Raw genomic sequence first — 7,842 nt, 5'->3', positions numbered from 1 at the left:
AGCCTCCTGGAGCAGGACGATACTTGTGTCATATGGTTAGTAAAGCTAGTAGCACTTCACGCTAAGCCTGTCATGATGCTTTGTCTTGCTCGGTATATAACAGCAGCACACAATACTTTTTCATAATAGCACAGTGATCGTAGTCGCAAACATCACTTCTGACCTTGGAAAACTGTGCCACAGTGCGATGTTGGCATTTTGCGGAAATGCAGGGCCGGGAATAGGTTCAGTTTGTCCTCGCTGTCATCTGCTCGTCTCCTCCGTATGGATGTGCTTGGAGGACTGATGTTCCGTGGACGTCTTGTCACTTGATCAATTTATCTGCGGATAAGTTCATGTGAATCGGCAATAAGTGGACAGCGGAGTCTGCGGTGACTTAAAGGGGTTATAACACGAAAATTAAACGGATCTATTATTCTTGAAATGGATTGCTCATAGACTACGTAGTATATACACCAAGTTACGCAATTTTAGAGCTCTGGTAATTGCACTATTCAATTTACGAATTCGTATCATTTTCATCTGGCGACGAGGCAACACTGCCCAAGTTAGTCACATCATGGTGCCCATAAAGCATGTGACCATGAACGCTCTTTCATTCTAGGGGCCCCCATGATCACCCAAGCTCTCCTCGCCGTGGTACGATCAGAACCGCTCGCGCAACTCGGTAACTAAAATGCTTTTCTCGCTCTCGCCGCCGGCCCGTTGACCTTCCACCCTGCATGCGCCTGCGAGATATTCCCGGGCGACAGTGACCACAACGAGTTCGTCCGTAACTCGCCGTCACTGGAGTTCGTCGCCAGCGGGTCGCAGTCAAAATGAACAGCTTTCAACATCTCTTGATAGCAATCATACTCATCGCTGCTGCAATCAATGTCGAACACTTTGACAAGGCGAGCGATGTGGTAGACGTAATCATCACAAACCGCATGCTCGAAACGTGGAAGGTAAACGAGAAAACTGAAGCTCGAGACGCCAAAATAGCCAAATCTGTCAGTGCGTGCAAGGAGACATCGCGCTGGAGGCTGGCTGCAAAGCCAGCCTCCAGTTTTGCTTGGATCCGCCCCTCCGAGGGATTCACATTTAAGTGGATTTATCCACGAAACTATTGCGCCATTCTCAAAACAAATCTAGCAGGGTTACAGGAACATACAATGGGTCCTAGCAGTATAGCTATCTTATATTGTATTTTTGGCATGTCATTTCGCGCCAAACATTTTTGTTGACGTTGCCTGCACGTCATAAAAGTGTTTCTCGTATCCAATTAGACATTGTCGAAGGAACGAGGAAACTGCATAATAATGTCGCACACTGTTTACCTTAACCGTTTCTTTTTTTCTTCAGTTTTTGATCCTGAGTTGTTTTTTCTATATTTATTGCACGTACAGCCCAAGCTGCACATGTCTCCACAATCAGTCGCCATCCTTAAAAATGTGTACAATAAAAAAAATACATGCTGCCATCTCTGAGCAGCACCGCATGCTCAGAGAAAAAAATACATGCTCGGAACAAGCCTGGGATGTCCAAAAAGAGCCAAGGGGCGAGGTATAGTGCGCGGATGAGTTACACCCATCCTAAACGGTTTAGGAGCCCTAGGTGGACGAGCGAGGCTCGTTCCAAATGGGTTAAGGTGCACCAACACCTTCCACGTTGTTGAATCTTATGTAGTAGCATATGATCCTAAATTACCAGACTAGGTTACAGAAAGTAAAGAGTAAGAGGAGGACGGGACGTCATACCTTTTCATGTTCTCATTTTTTCGCCAGTCCTGTATTAAAAGGTTTTCATAGTAAAAGTGACGGTTGTATTTTATCTACCCTTTTGTTTCTTGCAATCTCCTGCCTACCAACTCAACCAGCAAAGTAATGCCCCCCCCCCCCCCCCCCCCCCCAACACACATCCAACCCACAATAGATATTTTTGGATACAAGATGCCATGAATGTGCTGTGCATGTGAACCAAGCTGACGGCAAATTTGCGGTCTGAGGGAATAAAGAGTTACAAAACTGACAAACATGGCAGTAGCATACTTTTCACTTTTGCACATGTACAAGAACCGCTAATTTCTATTAGAAAAGCGGAAAAGCCCAAGGCTATCAGGTTACTCACCGACAGCAACTACCAGGAAGAGAAAGGGGGGGTCATGATTGTGAGGGCAGCTGGTTTGTAGTGCTTGTGCTTTTCTGAAAGTTGCAAGTAAGACTTTTAAAGAAAAATGACCCAAACTATTGCAACAAAATATTCTTTCATTTCATTTCTCATACCAAAAAGGTTGGCATGAGGAACTTTGCCCAACTGACACGACGCAGAATCTGGTACTCATCTGCGTCGAAAAGCTTCTGTAAAGACGCGTCTACCACGCCGCAATCACTTTGAATCTCCAATCAATCTTTCACCCAGCAAGACCTTTCTTGTGGCTGTGGTGTACTGAAGGCACAAGTGCAAAGTGAGTGGAGGCATCTCCAAATGCCACTTAGCGGGCCCAGGACTTCACCGCCTCCACGCCAAAGTCTCCTCGAGCAGGACCATGCTTGTGTCTCTGCCGTGGTTTGGTTTAGTAAGGCTAGTGGCAATTCGCACTAAGCCTATCATGGTGTTATGTCTCACTCCGCACGTAACAGTGGCGCACAGTTCTTGTTCAAAGCAGCAAATGTCGATTTCGATCTTGGACAACAGTGCCACAGTGTGGTCACAAACATGTTCGGCTCGTCCTGGCTGTCATTTGCGTGTCTGCTCCTTCGTGTGGATGCGCTTGGGAGACGGACGAACCGCGGACATGATCAATCCGTCTGTGGATCAGTTCGTTGTGTGAATCAGCCATCAATGAAGAGTGCTGTTCATTTTGAACTTGATATAAATAGCCCTTTTGCAAAATCCCCCAAGCACGAAGATTTGTGCGAGACTGTCCCTCGCTTAGCCGCTCTGCCTTGAGATTGCATTGCCTTGTCGCTTGCCTCCTCTTAATCCTCTGTTTTTCGATTCCATTACCTGTCCTTATCTATTCCAATGTATATTTTATTGCTTCTAAGCATAGGCGTAGACTTCGGGGGGGCATCGAGGCTCATGCCCCCCCCTGGTGAGATCCGCAGGGGGGAGTGGGGGGCAGGGCAGGGCCTTACCCTCGGGCCCTGCCCTGCCCCCCTAAGATACAGCGGTGAGCTGTATCTTAGTTAAGTAAGCGGCAGTCGAAGGCATACGCTACAGTGCGAGTAAATGGAGCGAGCGTGGGTGGCCAAATCACAGCGCTCGGCTCTCGCATCACGATAGTTGATTTAGAGCTGTGCCTATCCCTATGACATGTGCGCAACTCTTCATAAACGGCTCCTCTCGACTGTACGCGGGTCTAATTGAACCAACACAAACAGCTAACAGTGCGATAGGAATCTGTAGCAATGGTAGTACTCATACCGGGAAACGACGCGCGAAGCGGCGTGTTGTCCGTCGGCACTCCCATCGAAAAAGGCAAAATAAAGACACAAATACTATATATATACACAAGAAATATTGTGCACAGAAGAGAATAGAAACCCTTAGAAGCGATAAAAAATACAAATAGATAAAAATATGTAATGGAATCGAAAAACAGGATTAAGAGAAGGCAAGCGACAAGGCAATGCGATCTCAAGGCAGAGCGGCCAGGCGAGGACAATCTCTCCCACAATTCCTCGCGGGCGGGCCGGGGCGCTCGGGAAAATAGCGAATCGTCTATTAACTGAGCAGCACCTTTCTGTAGGATGGCTAACCCAACCTAAAACCCCTGGATATGTTTGTGTTAGTTTCTTAAGTGGTGTCAAAGTGCCAGTGCACGAGGCCCATGCAGCACTTGGACGCAAATGGCAGTGTAGCCCTGAAATGAAAGGCATTTGGAAGTGAGTTGCATGTGTCTCTCGCGTTCATACAATTCAAGCTGAACCGTATGTATGCGATTTAGCGAGCGACGGCAATGAGCGATGGAGAGCTCTCATTGCTCGGTTTTTGTATTTCTAGAAAGCTTTGCTCATCGCCTCGGTCGCTTGCTCCCGTCGCTTTCACGTGGCTTCCCTCGTCGTGCAGCTGATCGAGCGGGTCGCCATCACTTTTCTTGTTGCTCGCTAAATTGCTTACATGTGTTTTATACTTTATAGTTGGTGGCACTTGCCAAAATGTGAAGCATGCATTTTATTCAGGGCTTTGCCCTTGCTGACTCTCAGACTGCTGGGATAACTTTGGGTTCCAGTGAAATACGACCACGTGATTTCTCCATTTGCTTATGAGCTGAGGAGGAAGTAGTTTAAAACACTTTTTTTTTCTGTTTCTTTTGAACTAGTCAATGCGCGTTTTTTTTTTCTCCTAACCTTTACAGTGAAGTACTGCCAGAGGGTTAGTAAATAAGTGCACCATACACAGAATTTTTTTTTATAAGAAGTCAGTGCCCCAGTCGAGAGAGAACTCGTTTATACTCTTCGCAAGCAACATCATCAATACAGGCCTTACTTCTAAAGGCGCACGTCACGCAATGTTTCGAGTAGTGTCCGAGGACGAAAATCGAACTTGAATCTAACCTCGCACAGTGGAAGCGAATACAAGCGCCATCACACTAACGGGTACCTTTAGCGGTCATGGGTTCCGCAAAACACACCGCCTAGCTGTCTGGTACCAAGCCGCCACCCGATTTGCAGAAATCAAGCTCCCTGATACACTCACCAAGTGTCTCGCTTGGCCCCCCTTGCCTCCGGTGGGACCTTTGCCTTTGGTTGCGTTCCCGCAATCTGAGTGCCCGTGCAGTGACAGGTCGGTTCCGTGGCTTCCTTGGCAAAAGCTCGAGGGTCATCCAATGCGGAAATCACCTGTGCGACAAGGAACCGCACACGTTCGCTTTCACGCCGACTGCACACAAGATGATCACGTTATAAACGCTCCGAACAGAAAGGATTCAAAAAGTAAAACGAGTGAGCGAGCACTCACCAATTAGACTCATATCCACAGCTGGTTTTATGGGCACGCCGGCACCTAGGGCACTTCCTTTTTCCAAGAACGTTCTTCGATGTTTGTTCCTAAAGTCTGAAAGCGCCCGAAAGTTGCGAAAGTTTTGAAACTAGCTTCGTTTTTGAAAGTTTTTGTGTTTTGTTACGATGGCGATGGCGATGCGGCGATGCTCGTTGGTTCCGAGTTCCGACCAAGTTTATTTGACGCAACGTGAATTTGCTTCTTTTATTCGACTTAAATTAAAACTTTAAGATAAAAAAAATTGTTTAAGATTTATAAAATTATTTGTAGTAAAGCATGTCGAAGCGCAATGTGTACTAAACTGGAGCTTGGCTTCGTCAGCTTCGTTTCAATTTGACATGGCGGCGACCACTATTGTGCCGTGTACCGTGCTCGACCTATTTGCTGTGCATTGGTTGTCCTGTTATCCACCTCTTGCGATCCTCATCAGCCCCAAGCATGCTGTCTAAGTATTGTGTCCTCGCCGGAAAGAATATCCAGTCTTCTTGGAAACGTTGCTTGAATGTCGTCGGCACCCACGAACCGACTGGGCAAGCCTCACGTCGTTGCTTGGTTCCTCCGCGTTTCCGGCGATGGATCCCCCAGCCCTGGCCTCAGCCCGACAGGACGTAGCCGGTGAAATACAATCTACGACAACGCGGTGCCTTTGGAATGCGATTGCTACGATCAGTGGCTCTTAAAACCTCAGTAGCCCCCCTTCAATAGTGAACTCTGCGATGTGAACGCCCTTACCTTCAGTGTCCGGAGACTGCTGCAAACCTCCGACGAGAGCGGACGTCTTCTCCGGGCTCCGCAAAGCCCAGAGAACTGTACGCGACTGTACGTGATCCTGGTATAAACATCGCTGCGCTCCGTCGGCCCGCCGCAGCACGTCCGTCGAGAGATCGGTTCGCTTGAGTCTCGTTCTGCGAGCGGCACGCCCGTTTCTGCTTCGAATATGGCTACAGCCGACATCGCCGCTTCGCAGCTCACCAATATCTCTGCGTCCATCCTGAGACAGGACATGAAAATCTCTCTAGAGCGAGACGACCAAGGTGGGAAATGGATCACCCCTGGAAAGCCCCGCAAATCTCGTCTTCCGGCCGACTTTGACCCTGAACTTCACGTAGTTATAGTGCATCTCCCAGTCCGTCCTGCTGGCGCAGCTGCGCTGCCTCTTGACAGTTTGCCGGCGTTCTTGCAAGCCGCACAGCTCCTTGCTCATACATGTACCGACGTGTCGCTCCACCTCCTGCAAAATAACCGTCCTCCGCACCCATCAGGAAGCGATCGTCAACTGGCTACTTCGCATCACCAATATCACCTTACAAAACATTTCCCCTCCCGTCCACTCCTACGTACCACCGACGAGATCATCAATGATCTGGAGTCTTATCAAGGTGACATCCTTCAAGCAAGGCGAGTAGGCACAACAGGTTCAGCCATCATCACCTTCATCGGAACCCATGTCCCTTACATAGTGTACTACCGCCACCTTGAATTTCGCTGCCGTCCCCACAAACCTCGAGCCCATCATTGCAACAGCTGTGTCGAGTACGGACACCGCACTCTGGCCTGCCCGGGCAACCAGCGACGCTGCCCCCCGTGTTCCACCACCCTGGCCCGCCCAGACGAACCCCATCCCTGTACTCCCTGGTTTGCGTTGCCTCAACTCGCAGTGTGGTTCTCAAGCAGGGCACTTGGTCCCGAATAAGCTGCTGCACCTTCACTCACTCCATGAGACGCATCCCTGAACAGTTCTAGCGGCATGTAAAGCGTGGATGCAGGATTCGGTTTATGGCAGTCACCTTGACAATTGCTACAGTGGAGCACACTGCTTACAGAAAGGATCGTGCTAAGAACTGTAGGGGTGTGCTGGTCGTGGTACCTTTTCTACTACCCTTTTGGCGACGCCACGACCTGGAGCTGGAACCTCTCACAAGCATGGCAAGGGGCTGCTATACTGTGCATGCTACCTGGCTTCCGTGAAAGCTGTGTCCTATGACCTGCCCAGCGAGCCACTGGTGCTCATTAACACAATTTAATTAAATGTGTGCATACTAGACGTCTTCAAGTTGAGTCGCTCGGAGTGCAGTGTATACCATGGAACCATTTCCAGTGGCCCCAAATACTCGACAGTTCGACGGTACAGTGTGCTCAGTCCACTTGTTCTCAACATGTTTATGAATTGTGATCCCTGCAATCAACTCCACTGCTGTTACGGACGACCTGATACTGGTGCCGCTTATCAGGTGGCCCAAGAAACCACCAGGGTTTGCAGAACAACATCGACAAGGTCTACTATAAACAGCCAGCTATGCTTCCTCGCACAGCCTGATGACAGTTTTGTTCAAAACGTGCGGAACACTGGGTTTTGTACTTAGCGTGTCCAGTAGACCAGGCCATAACAGACTTACGTGCCTTTCACCAGTGGCGTACCAACTTGGTTTTGAGTGGGGGGGGGGAACTAAACCCCCTTCCCCTCCCCTCCTCCCCCCCCGGGACTGAGGAGCGGTGCCCTTGGTATCCCTTGTGCGCTGCCAGCCAGTGTTTGCCCTGCCCAGTGGTGGCTGTTTTAGGGGGGGGGGGGGGGCAAAACACATGACTTGCCCCCCCCCCCCCCCCACTCTAAGAACTGGGGGACAAGCGCCCCCCTTGACCACCCGGTTGGTACGCCCATGCCTTTCACAGCCCTGGTCCTGCCACACCTAAAGTATTGCAGCTCCATATGAGACTCCTGTGAGGTTGATCTTGTAAGATCAGTTGAAAGTGTTCATCGAAGGGCAACTATACACTATTCTTCGGCAGCCAAGCTCACTCCGAATCACTCACTGCTTTGACATTGGCTAGAATTCTGGCCCTTCAATGGACGACCAG

Source organism: Ixodes scapularis, unplaced genomic scaffold, assembly GCF_016920785.2.
Source record: "Ixodes scapularis isolate PalLabHiFi unplaced genomic scaffold, ASM1692078v2 PGA_scaffold2__306_contigs__length_199485367, whole genome shotgun sequence".
NCBI lineage: Eukaryota > Metazoa > Arthropoda > Arachnida > Ixodida > Ixodidae > Ixodes > Ixodes scapularis.
Note: the sequence above shows the minus strand (reverse complement) of the source record.